Genomic DNA, 22,723 nt, shown 5'->3' on the forward strand with positions numbered 1-22,723 from the left:
CAAGTTCTACTCATGTGATTCCGACCGATATCTATAGACTTATTTTGTTATCTTAGAATCAAATATATACTGAAGAAAGACTCCTTGCGTTATTTGGAGACCGACGCTACGTCCTCCATATTGGTGACCCCGACGATAAATTCTATTGGTTTTAAGTTTAATTTCCTTATTATTCTCAGTTTTGCCTGTAATTGCAATCACTGAATAAAAGGAATATCGTGAACACGAAGGAGAACGAGTGTACTTTAGACATTTATACGTGATCAAGTAACATGAGTGAGAATGACGGAAACCTTCCAGCTCCCGCTGCCCACTACGTCACGAAGGTGGCCGTCAAGCTTCCGGATTTCTGGTCTGACAATCCTGACCTCTGGTTTATCCATGCTGAATCTGTGTTCCGTAACGCTCAAGTGACTCAATCAAGAACGAAGTTCGACCATGTAGTGCAGAAACTTCCGCAGAATATCATGGTTTCAGTACGTGGCCTAATACTCAGTTCCTCTGCTTCTTCCTCTACACCCTACGAAGATTTGAAGGCCAAGCTGGTGTCCTCTTACACCTTATCTCGCTGGCAGAGGGTTTCTAAGGTCATTCATCATCCTGCTTTGGGTGACCGCCGCCCCACAGCCCTGATGGACGCCATGCTGGCATTACTCCCTGAAGATGAAGTTCCTGGAAGCCTGTTCCTAGGCTTGTTCCTCGAGAGGTTACCTGTGGAGATGAGAGACCACCTGGTGGCCAAGGATTTCAAGAACCCCAGTGAGATGGAAACAAACTGACAGGTTACCTTGGTAACTGCTGAACAAACTGGCAGGTTACCTTAGTAACTACTGAACAAACTGACAGGTTACCTAAGTAACTACTTAACAAACTGGCAGGTTACCTTGGTAACTACTGAACAACATGGGAGGTTACCTTCGTAACTACTGAACAAACTGGCAGGTTACCTTGGTAACTACTGAACAAACTGGCAGGTTACCTTAGTAACTACTTAAAAAACTGGCAGGTTACCTTAGTAACTACTGAACAAAATGGCAGGTTACCTTGGTAACTGCTGAACAAACTGGCAGGTTACCTCGGTAACTACTTAAAAAACTGGCAGGTTACCTTAGTAACTACTTAACAAACTGGCAGGTTACCTTGGTAACTACTGAACAACATGGGAGGTTACCTTTGTAACTACTGAACAAACTGGCAGGTTACCTTAGTAACTACTTAACAAACTGGCAGGTTACCTTAGTAACTACTAAACAAACTGACAGGTTACCATGATAACTGCTGAACAAACTGGCAGGTTACCTTAGTAACTACTTAAAAAACTGGCAGGTTACCTTGGTAATTGCTGAACTGCTTAACAAACTGGCAGGTTACCTTGGTAACTGCTGAACAAACTGGCAAACTGGCAAAAGTGAATTCTCCGAGTTGTCTACAACTTTGCCTAAAATTAATGGTTTTAAAACTAATTTAACTTTGTAAATAATTAAAAGAATGAGATATCTAAAAATCCTCGGACAAAAAATCGAAAATTATTTTCTTTTTATATCAACAATGTACAATAAAAATTATCCGAAAATGGAATTTTGAATAAAGATTCATAATGAGCACAATTGATTTTGATCAATTTTAGCGTAAAAAATTTCAAATATTTTTACTTACGTTGAATTGTGTACTTGGAAGCTCATTGGAATTGAGGTGTACTGAAAAATACATTCATTAAAATATTGCTGAAAATTACAGAGGATAAAAGTGCCGATCCATATTCATGGGCCATTTGAGTCAAAAATGTGAATCCGTTAAAAAAATGCAAAAATTTTATTTTTTTAAACTTGAATCCAATGATAAAAAAGCAGTTAAAAAAGATGATTTCTTTATATGGCTAAAACTGACAGTAATTTTCTAGGGATTTGCCATTCTCTGTTGTGCGCAAATGCCCCGCAAAANTCAAGTTTTGGATCCAAGCGTGCAGACGACCATGATCTACATAGCAAAGCATACCTGAAAAAAAACAATACAAATTCATTTTTACAAAAAAAGAATAATGGAATGAAAGAGGTTCCAGCCACATTATTTCTAAATACGAGCCGTAATCTTCTCATCCGAGCCACATAATGCTTTTAATTTAAATATAATACATCAATACATGATCTCCTCATTTAATTGATCTTAAGATTAATTTGAACTTGAAGATCTCCGCCGAAACCTAGATTTAGACGTACATGAGTTTGTATACAAAATATGAATATAAACCTGTTAATTAAAAGTATTCGTTCTTCGGTAGGAATAGGATAGGGTCGAGCTAAGTACGGATGAACATCCAAAATAGAATCATCCTATAAAATAATTTATTTAAATAAAAATAACACTCAGAATTTATAATACGGTGGTACCCAATTATATCAATACAATAAAGACGACTTTCAAGAAGATGTCAATTAGAAAAGCTTCTCTTTGATTACTTGGAAACTTTATTCCAAAAAGCTTGTTAACAAACAAAAAAGTCGTTTTAAATGTATCAAGAAGATATTTTAGACAAACTTTAAGTTTTAATTTTTTACTTTTTACGATCACGCACAGTTTTTATAATTTCGGGGCCTTTGATCATTCTTGAATCTTGAGTGATAAAAAGTTAGCTTCGACATTCCAGAAAGGGATGAACATTAAAAATTAAATCATTCAAAAAGAAAAATTCCAAGAAAATAAAATTAAAATTAAAATTAAACTTTTTAAATATTTTATCTAAAACCTATATCTCTTTCACACTCCATAAAGTTTTTTTACTTTTTCTTTGAACATTACAAATAAATCTATAATTTTTATTTCTAAAAGTTGTTAGTTCATCTTTAAAAAAAATACTAACAATCCACCACCAATTTAAATTAAATATAGTGTAAACATAAATATGTAATTTTCCTTATCCTTTCCTTTCCTTTTCCTTTCATTTCTATTTTTATATTTTTTTAGAATGGGGGGGAAATATTCCCAAAACCTCTACTTTTAGAGGCTTTTAAATATTTTCTCCTGTAACACTTAATTTTAAAATTCAGTGATGGTGATGGACCAAACCTCTGTAGAGTAAAAAAGTAGATGTTAGTTCCACATTTATTGAAAATATATTTCGGTCTAATCCATACCCTTCCCCCTGGGGCTATATTGGTTGCCACAACAATTTTTGGCCTGAAACAAAACGATCGTTTTACATCAATTGCCACTTGTAAAACTCAAAAATTTGAATAGTTTTTGAAAAATGAATATTTTTGTGGAAGCTAATGAAAAATTAACATGTCTTTTTTTCAAAATAAAATTACTCACCCGACAGTCGATGAAAACTGTTTCTGGGATATTTAAAAGAAACTTCGCTCGCCTAAAATAAATTTAAAGCATTATTATTATTATTTTTTGTAATATGAAAGTGACTTTAAAAGATAGTTTAATGATTCTAGAAAATTTGTTTAAAGATCAATGTTGTTTTAATCGCTCTAAATGTATACGTTTTTTTTCTTTTCTGGGCATTGAAAATTATTAGAAGCCATCAAAGCATCAATATATAAAATACTGCAGTTATTGAAAGCCAATTAAAAAGTTATTCTTATAGTTAGTTTGCTGGTTAATGTTTAGACACAAAACATATTTTGTTTTATTCTAAGTATTCTTCATGTGTGCTTTTATACAGTAAACTAGAAATTCAAGGCGCTTCGCGCCCATCTTCTATTTAAATTGTGAACATGTTCTTTTTGTTTACATTTAAAAACAAAGAAGCAAATTTTTTTGCGGATTTAAAAAAAAAAATTCGCGGATTTTCTAGAATTTTTTTTTTTAAATTAAAAACCTTTACAACATATTTTTTATTTTTATCATTCATAAACCTTCCCTGTGATCACGTGATGTCCCACAACAAATTTGGGCCCGATCGGATCGGTTCAGCCGTTTTGACGTTTATTGGATACAAACAAACAAACAGATAAACAAACAGACAGACAAGCCAAATTTATTTATAGATTAAGAACAAATCAAAGCTTTAAGGTTTTTATACAGATAGAACCAGAAAACGGTGGAATATAAAGACGACATTAAAGCAATAATGAAACGTATTTAATGTTGATACAAAGCAAATCGTTTTTTTACTTTTAAAATCGCTTTAAAATCGCTTATTAAATCTGTTTAGTGTTTACACTTTACTATTGCCGTGCCTGACGTTAAGCTGAGTCTAAAAGTCGTCTTCCTTTCCCACAATTTTAATGTTCTCAACTTCTCACTGATGCAAGTCTTCTTAAAACTAGGACTAGAGCCGTTATTTCAACAGTAGTCGGATTCACAATGGCACCCTTTTAACCTTTTCACGCCCACAGTGAACAATCGAGTTTCCCGTAACTCAATTTTTAGCAACTAAAATAAGGATTTTTCCGTCATCAATTATCAGACAACGATTTAAAGGGAACCGTTGCGGATTGGACATTCAATTTTAGAAATGGAGGGTCAATTAAATTTACGTTACGGTCCCTTTACCAATGTACTTACTTATAAGCTCTGTTCGCCAGTAGTGCATTTAATGCTGGTAACATCTTCTGTCGGATTTCAATCTCTCTGAAGCGAAACCATTTTGGATTTTTAACTTTTGCAAGAGGTTGCTCAAGAGTTTCGACATGGGTTATGGACGCCAAATCCAAAATTTTTCTTTTATAAACTATATCTGTTAATAAAGTTTGTTATATAAGCTTTTTAATCCCCTATATCTTCGCAACCCAATGCCTGAGACATTTGACATCTCAAGCTGAATTCATACAAGATCAAATAGTTTGAAAAATTAAAGGCCTTTACAGATTGCAAAGATAAAGGGACCAGAAAATTTAAACTAAGTTCCGTTAAGTTTTCTCATTTTCATTTTTGTGGTAGACGATTATATAAAATATCAATCATGATTTATATCAAGCTATTAAACAGCATGGATACACATAAACATATCAAGTGAAGCTGTCAATTATTAAAGATTCTCTTTGATTATTTGTAAACTTGTAATTCGTAAAAAGCTTGTTTACAATCAAAACTTATAATACGAAAGTTGTCTTCATTGTATTAATATAATCGCTTATTAATTTGACCCCCCTGTAGTTTTTTTTATTCACATAACTCAAAAGTATTGGTCTGGGGCTGTTGAAATTTTTTGACTTTTCCTAAATACTCATAGATCTCTTTTTAGGCTTAAACTAGGCTTTTATACTAACTGCCTGAGTCCTCAGGCACACTGCCTAAATGACTACTTTTTGTTGTAACAAACTAAATTTTTGTTTTGACCTACTTTTAGTTGTCAGATTTTGATAATTTTGAGCTTATTGGACATGATAAAGAAAACGAATTGCACAGGTTATGCAAAGAAATTGTATGCAAATTCTTTGCATACACCTCGTCAAATGAAATTTACACATTTTTAGTTTTTTGGGCTTTTCAAAAATGTATATTTTATCATTTTTTGGGCCTTTGCTTTTGAAACATTTTTACTATATATATATAACTGGATTTTGCCCCCAAAAAAGTTTTTTTTTTAACAGATTTGCAATTTTTTTGCAGATTCTTAAATTGGAGCATATTTGGACATCATAACATGGGATTTAGAGGGGGTGAGGTGGGGTTTATCCTGGTTTTCAAGTACCCCAGCAGGACTAGGGTTTAACGTTTAATTATATTTTATCCAATATCTATATTGAATGATTGTTAAGAATTCAAAATATGATAATCCAAACATTCCTCTTCAGTCCGACCTGAAAATAGAATAAAATGTTTAATTTCTATTGATTTACTGAGTTTATATTATTTCAATTGATATTACTTATTATTTCTGATGAAGAAATAATTGTTTTGATAGAAACCAATTGATCTATTATTGAATTATTTTGTTATAAATTGATATTGAAAATATTCCATGGAAAATGTTCCTTATTAAAAAGGCATATTTTCTTTTTTAGTATAAGATTTTTCTAATTATCACATAAAGAATTTGCGTTGCCCTAGATTTATGTCCGATTAACATTGGTACCCTATGAAAACTTTGTTTTAGCAAAAATGACGGAGTTACAATGGTTATTCTAGTAAAAAATAGTTATTTTCAATCATGCATTTCTCTCTGCAAGTAAATTGTGGATTAAAATCTTTTTAAAAGAGAAAAACGATGATATCCTGCCCCTCAATAAATGCAGAGTCAGTTGCAATTAAGTCTACAGTCTCTTAATTTTACAATTAAGTCCCTTTAAGTAAAAAATATGATTACATGATTGCTGGAGATTCTGACCAACCAGTGAACCATTTCTTCTTCATCCTTCCCGTTCAGGTATTCTACAATTCAGTCGTCGTTGTTAATATATCAATTTAAGGAAGACGATTTTTGATTTCAATTTTGATTTATATCAAGATGTTTAGAAGTCAAGAGAAGCTCTCAAATAAGAAAGGTTAACAATCTGCAAAACTAACATTAAAAATTTGTCTTCATTGTATTTATATAATCGCCTACCACTATAGTATTATATAACAATAGTATAATAGTAGTACAATAGTAGTACAATAGTACAATAGTACATTAGTACAATAGTACAATAGTACAATAGTACAATAGTACAATAGTACAATAGTACAATAGTACAATAGTACAATAGTACAAAGTAATTCAACTATTTACGATCTGAGTGGAATAACGCAATTCTGTGAACTGTATGGATCCACTACACTCCTTTCATTTTTCACAAACACTCCCTTTAATGAATTAACTGACCTATAGAAACCCTGCTTATTTCTTCACATGAGGTTTTACCCACAGGCTGGAAAATAAAGTTTTTAAACCTAGAAACACCTAAAAAAAATCAAAATGTTAAAAATGATAAATAAAATATTATATAATTTTTTGATTCTAAAAATTCACATATTTTCTTAAAGGAAATGAGTGTCTTATTTTTAACACAGGAAAATTGTCAAATTTTGACTCTTTTCGATTAAACTTTAATCAGTAGAATTTTTATAAAAAAAAATACAGTGGGACCATAAAAGGGAGATACAAATGACGCGGCCCGCACTATCATATGATTATGCATATGCTTAGCAGACGGTACTTAATTTGAATAAGAAATATTCAGAATAGGTTATTGTATACGCGGTAATTGTACATCAGACAAATATTTCTTATACAAATGAAGTACCGTCTCCAAAGCATGTATAAATCATATGGTAGGGCGGGCCGCGTCAGTTATATCTCCCTTCTATTTCATACTCCTTGGGTGGGTCCCATAAAGCTTTAGAATAGGAAAACGATTAAATGTTATAAAAATTAATAGTCTAAAGAACAAAGAATTTAACAATTTACACCGAGACACCTTTAACCGACCTTTTTCAATAAGCTTATTTTCAACTTATAACGGTGTCCAAATTTAATGAAATTAAGCCACGTTTCAAATCCTCCAAAAACCGGTTTTGAATTTGGCCTCTGATTGTTTAAATAACAGCATCAAAAAAGATTGCTTAAACGTCGTCTTCCTATTCCACAGTTTTATGGACCCGCTGTACTGGAATAAGAGGAAAGATACACTTTAATCCATATAAAATAATAATTTTATAATATTTTGATAATGCGCCTTAGAGTTTATAATACTTAAGTTTATGGCTTCATACATAGGGTTTAGTTCGTATTTTATATATATATATATATTTATATATATATACACTTGTATATATATTTATATATGTTCACATTTTGTAATGTTTATTACTCTTATTTAATCTGTAGCTAGATTTAATCTATATATAGGCATATCATGTGTAAGTATCAATTTATTTCTTGAAACAAAATTTGTATTTATTACTTGATCTAAAGGGACTGTAAGCGTAATTTCATGTGACCCTGCTTGCAAAGAGGGTAACGCCCGCTTAACTTTTGCATAGAAGAAACCACAAATAAAAATGAATTGTTTAAATTGAAGAAAGAAAATTGAGAATATCTAATTCATACTTGAGCAGATAAAGCTTTCAAGAGTACCGTTGTAAATCGGGCATTGCCATTTTTACATGAAGGGTCAAGAACAGTCCTTTTTTAAACTTTTTGTTCTTTTTTCATTCACAAATATTAAATAAGGTTATAAAACGGATGATTTGACAACTTATTTTATGTTTTTAATTATTTGTATTAGGTGTTGCTAAAATATTTTGAAAACATTACAATATAGGATTGATTGAGAGTTGAAAAGAAATACAAGAACTATAAATATATCTGAAACCTTGTCTAGTCCAACCAAGAATGCAATACAGGTTGCTTCAAAAATATTAAGATCTCTTCTGCATATGCACGGTCCAAACAGTGATACATGTCCCTAGTCCAACTTTTCAAGGTTTTACCATTTTAAAAAAATCCTAAAGTAAGTCGACAAATTTTGAAAAATGTTTGTTTTTACTTTTGACAAACATTAACATTAAATTTGAGTGTGAGACATGTTATTACATCAATTTTTCAAGGACTTTTCAAACGTATAAAATTTATATATAATTTTAACTAATTTTTGAAATTTTGACCAGCCGCTTGATCATATCCTCCGATCCTATCCTATGCATAACAATTTTTTTGGTAAATTTGTATTCAACTATGTAGTTGAAAAAGAGAAGAAAATTGAGTTAATTTTCTAGTATAAGACGTTATGCAGAACCCCCCCCCCCATCCTCTGTAATGGTGATAGGGTTAAGATTGTACTGTTGTGTATTTTTGTATTTATTATTTTTCATCCCTGATCCACGCAGTTGATTCAAGAACATCTAATGAACTCTGGGATCTGCAAAAGTAACAAAAATATTATTTTAGTAAAAATCGAATTATTTTCAAAAGCATGATTTTTATTTATTTATGAAAAAGGAGAGATAAAATGGACAGAAGGCATGTATTTTCAAGCAGACTTTGAAATTTGAATTTTGTCAGATTCACAAGGGTACCTTTACAACCTTTGAATGATCAAAAATGAATGAGATATCCATGTTTTTAACTTTGAAAATTGAGTCTTTTCTGAAAAAAAACTTGCGGATTTTCTTTTATACAATAACAATGGAGGAAAGAATTAAATACAGTCCTTTTTATAGGATTAATTAAAATTTTCATACTTAATAATTTTTCCGCTGCAAGCACCCATTCTTGTTCAGAATCTCAACTTTTGTCGATATCGTTCTGAAAAATTATGAGAAATGATGAAAACTGATGAAAAATGATGAAAAATGATGAAAAATGAGGAAAGATGATAAAAAAATGATGAAAACTGATGAAAAATGTTGAAAAATGATGAAAAATGATGAAAAATGATGAAAATGATGAAAATGATGAAAAATGATGAAAAATGATGAAAAATGATGAAAAATGATGAAAAATGAGGAAAATGATAAAAAATGATGAAAATGATGAAAAATGATGAAAATGACGAAAATGATGAAAATGATGAAAAATGATGAAAATGTTGAAAAATGATGAAAAATGATGAAAATGATGAAAAATGATGAATAATGGTGAAAAATGATGAAAAATGATGAAAAATGATAAGAAGTGATGAAAAAATTATGAAAAATTATGAAAAATGATGAAAAATTATAAAAAATGACGAAAAATGATGAAAAACGATGAAAGATGATGAAAAATGATGAAAAATGATGAAAAATTATAAAATATGATAAAAAATGATGAAAAATGATGAAAAATGATGAAAGATGATGAAAAATAATAAAAACTGATGAAAAATGAATAGAATTATCGAAATGCATCAAACGCAATTATAGATTTTAGATTCTGATAAATATTTAATCAAGAAAGCAGAGAATTGTAAAGGTTTAAAGTTTATTAATCGATTTATAAATTAAAGTTAGTAAAGGTTATGAATATGTGAACAATAACAAAGTGTAAACAATAACAAAGACTGTAAACCAAATAACAAAGATTGTAAACAATAACAAAGATTGTAAATAATAACAAAGATTGTAAACAATAACAAAGATTGTAAACAATAACAAAGATTGTAAACAATAACAACGATCGTAAACAATAACAACGATTGTAAACAATAACAAAGATTGTAAACAATAACAAAGATTGTAAATAATAAAAAATATTGTAAACAATAACACAGATTGTAAACAATAACAAAGATTGTAAACAATAACAAAGATTGTAAACAATAACAAAGATTGTAAAGCACAACAAAGTTAGTAAAGAATAACAAAGATTGTAAACAATAACAAAGATTGTAAACAACAACAAAGTTTGTTAAGAATAACAAAGATTGAAAACAATAACAAATATTGTAAACAATCACACAGATTGTAAAGAATAACACAGATAGAGTTAATATTTTGGGGGGTCCATGGAAAACTGTTAAAAATAATCTTTGAAGAAACATCAAACTGATTTAAAAGTAGACGTTTAGATCATATTCCACAAATACGAAACCAATCGTTTTCAGATTTTTCATATATATATAGATTTTCGTATAATTTTGACACAGTTTTATGTCAATTTCTCGAGACTGGAACATCAAATAGATGTCTTATATGTATTATTCAACGCCTGAGATTCTCAGGTTTCATCCTATACCCCCCTTTCATTTTCCTTTACAGTCCCTTTAAGGGTTATGGAAATTTAAAAAAAAAACATTGGACCTAAAAAGTTCTCATAACTACGGAAACTCTGAACATCGAAACTTTAGAATGGAAAAAATCAAGGGGTAGGTGCCCCCCCTTCCCATCATATTTAGGAGGGGTAGGTGCCCCCCCCCATTTCCAACATGTTTAGGGGAAATTCCCCTGACATCTATATACTTTGTAGTCTGTACCAACAGAGCAGGATAAATAGTGTAGCAATACGTAAACAAATATGTAAAAATAGAAAATTTTAATAAAAGTATCAATTTTGCCAATTATTATTATACATTTTTTATAATAAGGCGGGAGGTAGGGGTAGGTGGGAGGGGTGTATCTTTTATCTTTCCAATTTAAATCTATTTTATATATTTACTACTCTATTTTTCATTTGGAAGTTATAAAACTTATTATTGCACTATTTTCGGATTATATAAACCTAACTTTAATTTAGGAAATGCTCCCCCCCCCCTACCCCACCCACCACAACACTCTTTTATGAAAGCAAGCAACGCCATCCTATTAAATGGAAATAGGTCCAGACCGCTAAAAAAAATTGCATCAATTTTTAAGACTGGCCTAACTTTAACGTGCCGCCTTAGCTTTTGACTAAAAGGCACTAATTTGTTTATATATTTTTGTAGCCCTAGGACATGTACATTTTAGAACTTTAAAACACCTTTTTTAATAAAGATTCAGCTTTTTGTAGTGTTTCTAAATATTGTAGGCTCTGCCAATTACTTCTTAAAAATTAAAGCTAAAATCACGCGCTTTAGAGTTAAAAAATGTACTTGTCTAGGTCTACAAAAAAGGACAAGTCAAAAAGTGAGTTTGGACACTTTATGGTCTGCATTTCTAAAAATTGATTTTATTTTTAATTTATGTGTAATTCAAAGTTGGCAACCTCATGTATTTTTGATACTTCAGTCTCTCACTCTCTCTATACTACTATAACGCACTGTACGCAGTTACTCCGGTCAACCTGTTTTAACCTGTCTGAGTTTAATACAAAGCACGCCAACAAGGAAAAGAAAATATTTTAGCGGAGTTTTGGCGCCACTACGGATGCATCAAGAAATTGCTGAAATTCTATTCCTTTCAAAATTGTAAAATCTTGTGAAAAAAAAACTTTGTTTTATGGCGCTACCAGTAACAATTTAAGCTTTTAACGATACATTTCCAGCAACCATTTTTTCACTAAATAAACATTTTCCCGCATTTATCTGTTTAAATTGATGGATTTGCTACAAAAGTTTTAAACCCTATTGGTTCAGCCATTTATTGGATACAGACAAACAAACATATAAATCAAATATGGACACACACAATGGGATTAAACACTAGATACATTTTATTATTTTTTTTTATTAAATTGTACCTATACTACTTAAAGATATATTTAAACAAATTGCTTAAAAAAAGCTATTTTACAAAAGAATATTGCACCCATAAAACGAATGGGAAAATTATGCCGAATAATAGAAAATAAAAATCGAATTGCTTTTCCAACTTGCAATATTATTACGTTGCAAAAGTTATATTTTCTTTTTCTGACGAAAACATGAAATGCAGTTTTTAGAATGATATTATACAAGTTTAAAAAATCATGAAAAAAAATCATGAATAATATTGTACGTTTTTAATGAGAAAGGCAGACAGCGTCAGAAACTGAAAATGAACAAAACAGGAGAGACAGAAAACTCAAGATTCAAGGTTACTTAGCTAACCTTGACAATCAGATAGATAGATAGGTAGATAGATAGATAGATAGAAAGATAGATAGATAGAAACAGGCGCGCAACTAGACAATCAGCTATAGGGGGGGTGGGGGGGGCAAGGTACAAAAATCAGGATATTTTTGGGAAGATTTTTATTTTTGGGGGCATTCATTCAGTTTGGGGCAAATTTGTGTGGGAAAAATTTAAAATTATATTTTGGGGGAAAATTATTTTAGTTTGGATAAATTTCAAATCTTTGTTTGAGGGCAAATTTTATTTTTGGGAGGCTTTTTTCAGTTTGGTGAATTTTGTGTATGGGGTAAATTTTTTTATTTGATGGCATTTTAAAATATATAAAGGGGCATTTTTTTAAAACTAAGCTTGGTTATTTTTTGTTGGGGGCAAAACTTGTTAATTTGTTGAGCATTATCTAAATAATATAAGGGGTATTTTTTCAGTTTGGATTGTACATTTTAAAGTTGGTTGTATTCAAAGAGAATAGAATATATATTAGAGTGGAATTTAGACAATCCCACGGTATGAATTTTGTCAGTCCCTTTCAGCCTGAAAGGAAGCTCAGAGTGTACTGCAATTCATGTAAATGTTTACAAATTATATGCAGTAGAGTACATTAATACAGTATGTTCCCTAGACTATCCAATTTCGATTTTTTTAAAGCTTTTAAATAAACTTTATAAAAAGAATCAGGTGAATAAAAAACATCATTTGATTATAGTTATGACGGAAAATCATCGTTTGTAAAGTGAAAGGCATAATTTGGTTTTCTTTTAATATTAATTTTAGATTTTCTATAAAATGATGTTCCAGGGCCCAAAGTACACCTGCAGTATGGAAACAGTACAACAAAATGGCCGTTTTACACTTTTTTCTAGTAAATTCCACTCTAATATATATTCTATTCTCTTTGGTTGTATTTCCAAAACAATTAGGGGATAAAAAGTTTAATTTAACTTTACGTTTTTAAACCTAAAGTTAAATATTATACTTATATTTGAGGAGTTGTAATCTCTGTTTGTCTGTCTGTTAGTTTGTCCTAACATAACGCAGTCGAACCCCTTGACCGATTTGCCTCACATTTGATAGGGGAACTCAGAAGGCCCACGGAAATGTACTAAGCCTGGTTTTAAGATTCTAAGTTGAGTGGGTCGACTTTAATAGCGAAAATTTAAACTGAATATCCGGTTGGTAAGGTTAGTTTTTTATTGTTTAAGTATAACACACATTTTTCTTGCCCCCCCCTAAAAATGTTTAGGGGGGGGCCAAATGTCTAGTTGCGCGCCTGGTTCAACTCGGGAGAACCACATGAATGTTCCTAACTTGGTTTAAAAGTTCTTACTTGAGCAGGTTAACTTTTATGGGGGAAATCAAGGCAAAGCTGGGTTCCCAAGATAGTAATAAATATTTATTTTTTAATTCTTTGTCTTCGCCATGTCTCAATAACTCATTTTTTCATATTTTTAAAAGGTTTTAAAAAGTTTATAGCTATATAAGAAGCTATGTTTGTATGGGAGATCAATTATCATGCAATGGTAGTTTTGGAATGATACAGGAGGGATTATTTAAGATAGGAGATTATATTTAGAATAACCTTGCCGTTATATAGAGAACAGTGTATCATTAATACATATTTTGTTTAAACCAGAATTTTCAAAACTCATCAAAAGTGTCTTTATATAATACCCCCCCCCCCCCCCCCCGGGCCCTACACTCTTGGCGTCAACTCCGTCAACAGGCAAAGAGTTCTGAATTTTATATAACGTATAAAAGTCACTTTTTACATTTCACTTTTCACTTGGTGTTGCCTGTGCCCAGTAGGACTGAAGTTCTATTAAAAACTATTGCGTTGTCTGTCTTCAATATAAAATATTAAAAACATAGCGGTGAAATAATAGAAAGAGAAAAATATAGTGAAAAAAACCGGTTTTTGGCAGACAAATGTGGAACATTTAAAAATTTTTCACAAAAATGAAATTTTTCAAATTATTTTTAAACCTCAACATGTTTAAAAAAAAAATTTTTTTTTTTAAATTTTTAAGCTCACCCCTGTGCGTATGCAAGGATGAGTCCGCGCCCAAAAACTCATCTGCGCATTTAAAAAGCCCTAAACGCGCGTAGTCAGAAAGAAGTCTGGTTTGGAGCGAAAATTCACGATATCACTAAATCACTGAGTTAATCATATTCTTATATACATTTACATGTATAAAATACATATACCAGGGGCGCAGTCAGGAATGCTTACCAGAGCATTAAATTTTTTTCTTTCTACTGGGGGGGGGGAGCTCATCATCCATTGGGGCCCAAAAACCATAGAAATTCACTGATTCTCGGGGGAGGGAGTTAAAAGCCCCCATAGCCCCCCCCCCCCCATGAATAAGCCTCTAATATATATTATATATCTTATCTTTACACAATTAAAGAAATACAAATTTAAGATTCTGCAGATTTTCCGGGTTTTATTGAAGGATTTGCAACTTATCCTCTTTTTTGAAGGAAAAGTTTTTAAATTTTGACCGGCGCCACAAGTACATTATTCATGAGATCATGTGAGATCCTGGAACAGAGGCTGCTGCTCCAGTCCCGAGGACAGTGCAGCATCAACTGATAAATATTAGAGGCCGTGTCCACGGAGCAGTTACTTTATACTACTGTACATCTCTTTATAAAGTATCTGAACCAGAAACTTAAAGGGACTGTATCCGAACCAGAAACTTAAAGGGACTGTATCCGAACCAGAAACTTAAAGGGACTGTATCCGAACCAGAAACTTAAAGGGACTGTATCCGAACCAGAAACTTAAAGGGACTGTATCCGAACCAGAAACTTAANAGAAGAAGAAGAAGAAGAAGAAGAAGAAGAAGAAGAAGAAGAAGAAGAAAAAGATTAAAAAGGATGAGAAGAATTGAAAAAATTTAATGTCAATTGAAATGTAACTTTGTAAGTATGGCTTCAATATAAATGCAACTTACGAGCAAGGATATTATTATGAATTTAAAATTAAATATCTGCTACATGTTTGTTAATACCTGTAATATACGTGTAGTGCATAAGTGGTTCTAACTTCAAAAAATGTAGCCTGCAGCCAATTTAAAGGCATTGTTTTTTTTCAGAGGAAAAATCGTTATAATTGTGGATATTGCGATCTTTTCTCATTAATCTGCAGATTAATTTAATCTTATATTACTATCCAAAATGCAAAGTCTCGTCTGCATAAACAGCTGAACAGCTAATCAGAAGCTGAGACATTTTTTGCGCAATCAATGAAAGAACTTTCATTGATCGGAACCCAGCAGGGATATCCAAAACAGAGGATTAAGAAGAAAATCAAAAGTGTCCACATGTGGATATCGAGATGTCCAGTACAAGAGTTTTTCAGCTTTGATCAATAATGTTTCTACTTTTGCTTGACAAGATTCTTCATCATTTTCTACAGCAGAAATCCGCAGCAAAACATCCAAAAGTCGAAATCAGAATTGCACTTGAATATAGTCAATGTTCTAAATTCAAAACATCTTTATATTATATCATCACAAAGCGTTATAGAGGACCTTTGTGATTCCTACACATCTCTATGATTGAAAATACGGATATAGTTAACGTCAATCAATTCATACTTTTCTGCGAAATATCTCATATTCTTAAAAATGCTGATTAACCGCTTTTTATCACTCTCCTATTGCTTAGTAAATTTGAATATTCAAGTCAGTTCTTTTTCTTCTTTTTCTCTACTTTGTTATTATAAAGCGGTTCCTATGATGTCAAGGTTATATCTTACAGACATGTGCAAGAAAGCTAGGGTGGAGGGAGGTAAAATTATTTTACAAGTATTTTTTTTTTTTTTTTGGGGGGGGGGGTAATTTTTTAGACATAATTTGGACTTAAAAAAAATATTTAATTCCCTAAAATAATCAAAGATATTTATACGTACAGCTATACATACAGATCCTTTAAGGAAGATAATACACCTACATACAGACCCTGTAGGGAAGATAATACACCTAAATAAGACCCTTTAAGGAAGATAATACACCTGCATACAGACCCTGTAAGGAAAATAATACACCTACATACAGACCCTTTAAAGAAAATAATACACCTACATACAGACCCTTTAAGGAAGATAATACACCTACATACAGACCCTTCAAAGAAGATAATACATCTACATACAGACCCTTTAAGGACGATAACTATACACCTACATACAGACCCTGTAGGGAAGATAATACACCTACATACGGACCCTTTACGGAAGATAATACACCTACATACAGACCCTGTAGGGAAGATAATACACCTAAATAAGACCCTTTAAGGAAGATAATACTTGCATACAGACCCTTTAAGGAAGATAATACACCTAAATAAGACCCTTTAAGAAAGATAATACACCTACTACAGACCTTTTAAGGGAGATAATATTTTTCTATTCTGTTTACAATTGAATAAAAGAACATGTTCGGATGAAATAGTCAATAGATACATTACCTTTACTATTCTGTATTCTCTAGATACTAAAACTATACCAGCTCTAATTGCAAGTCCATTAACTCTAAAATGGCGAGGGGGGGGGGGCTTCAAAAATGCATTAAATACAAAGTATGCATTCCATTTGCTTATAGACCAATTTTAACAGGCATGTTTGTTTCAAGGACTTTTTAAATATATTACAATAATGATTATTGGCCATTTATAGCGACACCTATATATTTTACATACATATATAATAATAAATTTTAAAAAAGGGTTGGGGCGGAGGAGGGGGGGGATGACATATAAATCGTTAAAATCATTCCATATCTTAAAACTTTCAAAAATCTTTTCATAAAAAGAAGTTTTTTTTTATCCACTTAAAAAACTATAGAGTTTGTAATTATTTTTTAAACAGTTGCCGCCCCCCCACCCTAATTGGAAGATAAGATAGTAGAAAGAGTATTAAAATAACAATTTATATATAAAAAGAGAAAATCAAACAAGTGTTTTCAGTAAACCATGTTTATTTACCCTGAAGCACTATAAAAAGTGTACCTGCAATTATCAATATGTTCTCAAGGTGACTAATTTTTGTAATCCATGCACATTAAAATTAAATTCATTTAAGCTTAATGACTAACTAAAAATCTTTTAGCTATTCCTTTCATTCTGTTCTTGATTTTATTAGATTCTATCAAAGTTTTATGAGATTCTTTCGAAGTTTTATGAAATTCTATCAAAGTTTTATGAAATTTATTAAAATTTTATGAAATTCTATTAAAGTTTTATGCAGTTCTATCAAAGTTTTATGAAGTTCGCTCAAAGTTTTATGCAATTCTATCAAAGTTTTATTCAATTCTATCAAAGTTTTATGAAATTCTATCAAAGTTTTATAAAATTCTATCAAAGTTTTATGAGATTCTTCCGAAGTTTTATGAAATTTTATCAAAGGTTTATTGGTTCCCATGGAATCTATATTAATAAAAATTTTATTGGAGTTTTCGCTATGTCGCACACAACGATAGAATCGTTTCTAACAGTGCATGTTTTATCGTTAGAACTATGTCAGTTGTAGAATACTAACAGGACACCAACGTTATTGTAGAATATTCATCAGTAATGTACTTTTGTATTATGTATTTAGGCTTTTAGCCAACAAAACGTGTCGGGTAACTGTTTTAAAAAGTGTTTTTTTTTTGGCAGACAAGGGCGTACACAGGGGGGGCAAGGTGGACCGTGCCCTCTCTAGACCTGTAAAAGGGGGGCGCAGCCCAACCCAACTAGAACTGAGAGCTATAACACTTTTCAAATCTAAAACTGAAGAGTGAAGAGCATAAAAAAAAAGTTTGCTGTTTTTTTCTGCTAGTTTTGTTTGAAGGAGAAATAAAGTATTATTTGTAAGGTAATTGGACTGTGTACTTTTAAAGTATCCAAGAAGCCAAATGTTTTGAATTTACAGTTCAAATTTTGCCCCCCCCCCCATATTTATTTCTGTGTACGCCCTGGTTTGCAGATAACATGCCTATTTGTATTGTACGAATTTCATTTTAGCCTTCAACTGTAAATTAGGCATACTTTTTAAGGTGAAAAGACATTTTGGAGCTAAACATGACCCCCCCCCCCCTGCTGCTTTATTGACTTTGCAATACTGACTTTTAGTACATAAAAAAACGTTTAATAGGCAAAAAAGCTTAAACACACTTTTTTCAGAAGCACCCGGTGCATATCTACATAAAAAATATTTTTTGTAAAAATATGGAATTAGAAAATGCTGTATACTCTCAAATTTCTTTGGTAAATGAGGTAAGATGATTTTTTCTACAAGTGACCCTAACATTGGTTTTCTACAAGTGACCCTTTTATTGGCTTTCTACAAGTGACCCTAACATTGGTTTTCTACAAGTGACCCTTACATTGGTTTTCTACAAATGACCCTTACATTGGTTTTCTACAAGTGACCCTAACATTGGTTTTCTACAAGTGACCCTTGCATTGGTTTTCTACAAGTGACCCTAACATTGGTTTTCTACAAGTGACCCTTACATTGGTTTTCTACAAGTGACCCTTGCATTGGTTTTCTACAAGTGACCCATACATTGGTTTTCTACAAATGACCCTTACATTGGTTTTCTACAAGTGACCCTAGCATTGGTTTTCTACATATGACCCTTACATTGGTTTTCTACAAGTGACCTAACATTGGTTTTCTACAAGTGACCCTAACATTAGTTTTCTTTAAATCTTTATTAGTCCAACAATGGAAGATAAATACATGTTTCAAACTCTTAAACAATGTTTAATGCAGATAATTTAAACATTGTTTTTACAGGAGGAATTTGCAAGTTAGTTCAGAGAGAAAGCACTATTAATCCTATTCCTGCTATTGAAAAATTTGATACAATTTTGAGTGAAATCAACCATATTTAAGCCGAGGTTTAAATTTAAGCCGCGGCTCAAATTCATTAAATTCGGCCTCTGATGTGAATAATGTTACTTGAAATTACGTAATCACTCACTTTGAGCATAATTATTATTCTTTTTTCTTCTTTTTTTATAGATTTATTATCATTTTCTTACATATTTAGTTTTTATTATTTATTGTATGAGGTTAGTGGATTACAGAATAATCAACGGAGGACATATTTTTATTTTTATCAAGAAAAGAAAAAAGTTTTTCATTTGTAACTATTTCATGTATATAAATATATAACTGTTTTATAGGGAGTGTGTCCACAAACAAATCGTCGATTATCCATCGTCTAATAACAAAACGTCGATATTAAAAAACGGTAACTGTTACAAAACTTCGAATAACAAAACGTCGATAATAAAAAACGTCAACTATTACAAAACTTCGAATAATAAAACGTCGATAGTAAAAACGTCAACTATTACATAACTTTGAATAACAAAACGTCGATAATAAAAAACGTCAACTGCTAAAAAACTTCGAATAACAAAACGCTGACTACAAAATGTTACATCATTTTTGGTTTATTCAGGTTAGGACAATTATTCTTTGGTTGGCCCTATTTCTTATGTAAACATACTTGAAATATAACTGTAATAGATATATGTAATTCCTTATATTTGTCATATCTGAAAAAGCGACCTTGGAAACAAAGCATAGCAGTATTGGAAGCTGCCTACTAGAATTTTCGAGCTTATTCTATGAGGTTAGAATAGAGAATGATAGAAAAAACAGTGTAATTAAAGAATATAGAATAATATTGAATTAGATTAGACGATGTTAAAAATATAGAATATAAAATACAGAGTATAGAAATTAGAATATAGAATATAGAGTATATAAATAATTTAGAATATAGAATATAGAATTTAGAACAATCATGATTAAGGAATATTTTCATTTATTAGGAAACAAGCGTATTACAGAAACCGACTTTCAAAGATGATTTAAAGGTATTTTTTTTTTAATATTTAAAAGAAAAAAATAAATAATATGTCTTTTTTTAGGTGTACATTTTCTTTTTCATTATGACCATCGTTGCTGGGTTGATAGGTGGCTATTTTTTATCACAATTTTTTTTAAGCATAAAGGGGCGCACCTTACAAGCGTTTTTCCATACAAATAACCTGAGCTGAAAACTTTAGAATGAGATATCCCTAATCTTGATTACTTAATCTGAGTATCCAATGGACACCCTATTGATTTTCTTCTTAACCGTTCTTTATTGGATAAAGTAGAGAAAAATCAAAAACTGGTTTTTAAAATTAGAGAGTCCCTCGCGTTTCTATATATTAATCTTAAATGGCGCGCAAAATTTCAAATTTATCGGCTTCATATACGCGACTTTTTGATTGGTTGAATTTTATCCACTTTTCAGGATACAAGTACAAGATTAGGTTTAACTCGAGATTAAGAAAAAGAGAGGATCAAGCATTAATCTCAATATCCACCATTCTAAAGTTTTCAGCTCTGAGCTGAAAACATTAGAATGTGATATCCTTAATCCCGATCTGTTAATTAATCTGGAGATTAAATTCATGAGGACAACAAGCAATATTTAATCTGGAGATTAAGAAAAAGAGTGGATCAAGCATTAATCCTGATATCCACCATTCTAAAGTTTTCAGCTCTGATCAGAGCTGGGAACTTTAGAATGGATAAACTTTAATCCTGACTTCTTGATCCGAATATCCACTGTGGAAACTTTTCATTTTTGTCCTAATCCACTCTTTTTCTCTCTCCTTGGATATCCGTTAATTGTTTTCTCCTATGAGAATATTTCTGTTCTCTCATTGGTTGTCCGCTTTTCTCTGATTGGGTGCTACAGTTTCTCAGATGATAACAGTTTTTCATACACTTTTAAGATAATCTTGCAAGATTAGGTTAATCTTGAGATAATCAAAAAGAGAGGATTAAGCATTAATCCTGATATCCACCATTCTAAAGTTCCCAGCTCCGATCAGATGAATGTTTTAAGTATACCCTGTACGTGAATCGGGCATTACATAATTTGAGTAAAATTGAATAAAACTGTATATGTTATTGAAATGGGTATCACGCTTGCAAAAAGGTTTCTGTTGTGATTTTTAGTTTTTATAGTTTGTTTTCGATCAAATTAAAAATTCAGACAAAAACTTTTTCGCACTCAATAATACCCATTGGCCATTACAATGACATGAAGAGATATTTTTTATTAATCTTTAACATTAAAATTTAGCTATAATGATTTTCCAAATAGTAGTTTAGTTTTAAGGACTCATCAGTATGGCTCTATTCATCAGATTTGATTTTTGCAGTTGACGGGACTTGAACCATGAATCTTTAGATTATGAATCAAACACGCTAACCACTGCTCCATCAAATCCTGATGATATATTTATATATCTTATTGGTATTTTTGTGAGAAACAAAGTTTCTTTTAGCCTGACAAAATTATATCACGATTAAGAAATATATTTTATTTGGAGCTGACCACCTGTATTTGGAGCTGACCACCAAGCTGTATTATTTAATAAACAAGACAGGAGAAATTGTCAGAATCAACACTTTTCAAGCTTTTAAACGACAATATATTCTGCACAGTCTTGATCAATGTAAATCGGACCTGTCCCTCCTTAAATGGAAGGTCCTTTTTAATTACAATAACATTGCACGGGCAGCCGTTGTACATTTGAATTTCCGAGCCGGGTCAACCTTTCCGGTCCCAGTTTGTACTGTACACCGCATGGACATTGGGTTAATAAAGCAGACAATCAGCCGGTGCAACAAGGTGGACGCGGTCAGACTTTATGCTTCATATAAGTTGAATTTACTTTTACTAAAGGGGCAGAGGTGCGTGATTGTCTTTAACAAGAACAATTTTTCTTTCAGGATTCTGACTCATGAGGATTGATCAGTCGAGAAAAATGGAGTTTAATATTTTTGTTCTTAGATCCCTCTATGCATGATGCATCTATATATATAAAGTTGTAATCTCTCTTTGTCTGTCTGTTTGTTTGTTTGTCCGATCATAAATCAGGAACCCCGGGACCGATTTGCCGCAAACTTTGATTATGCAACTCGGGAGACCCATGGGAANAAATAGTATTTAAGAAAAAAGTCTAAAAAATTATGTTTAATGGGTCAAATTGTGATCGAAAGTCACAGCTTTCTGGAATATTGACAGAACCGTTAAATCCACGTGCCCCGGGACCGATTTGCCGCAAACTTTTATTGGGCATCCCGGGAGACCCACGGGAATGTTCCTAGCTTGATTTTGAGATTCTACGTAAGTTGATTGGGTTTACATAAATAGGAAAAAATCAGTTTCCCGGTAAAATTGTTCAAATGCGGGTAAATGACGGGAGAAATTTGAGTCTTTTTACTCCCATTTATGGCTGTATGCAGCTGTAAACTTTTTTTCTTCAAA

The 22,723-nt window shown here is 31.5% G+C and overlaps 2 long non-coding RNA genes across 2 annotated transcripts; one reads left to right on the plus strand and one right to left on the minus strand.

Annotated features, from left to right (window-relative positions):
* Positions 1 to 8,727: 8,727 nt before the first annotated feature.
* On the minus strand, positions 8,728 to 14,688 carry LOC111705022 (uncharacterized). The gene is made up of 3 exons (XR_002765923.1): positions 14,416 to 14,688; positions 9,118 to 9,181; positions 8,728 to 8,795 (listed from the first exon to the last, which is right to left on the minus strand). It is a non-coding gene; the product is annotated as an uncharacterized LOC111705022 (long non-coding RNA).
* A 3,870-nt stretch (positions 14,689 to 18,558) lies between these two features.
* Positions 18,559 to 20,502, plus strand: LOC111705023 (uncharacterized). The gene is made up of 3 exons (XR_002765924.1): positions 18,559 to 18,647; positions 20,223 to 20,267; positions 20,322 to 20,502. It is a non-coding gene; the product is annotated as an uncharacterized LOC111705023 (long non-coding RNA).
* Positions 20,503 to 22,723: the final 2,221 nt, after the last annotated feature.

This window comes from Eurytemora carolleeae, unplaced genomic scaffold, assembly GCF_000591075.1.
Source record: "Eurytemora carolleeae unplaced genomic scaffold, Eaff_2.0 scaffold542, whole genome shotgun sequence".
In the NCBI taxonomy this organism is placed as follows: domain Eukaryota; kingdom Metazoa; phylum Arthropoda; class Copepoda; order Calanoida; family Temoridae; genus Eurytemora; species Eurytemora carolleeae.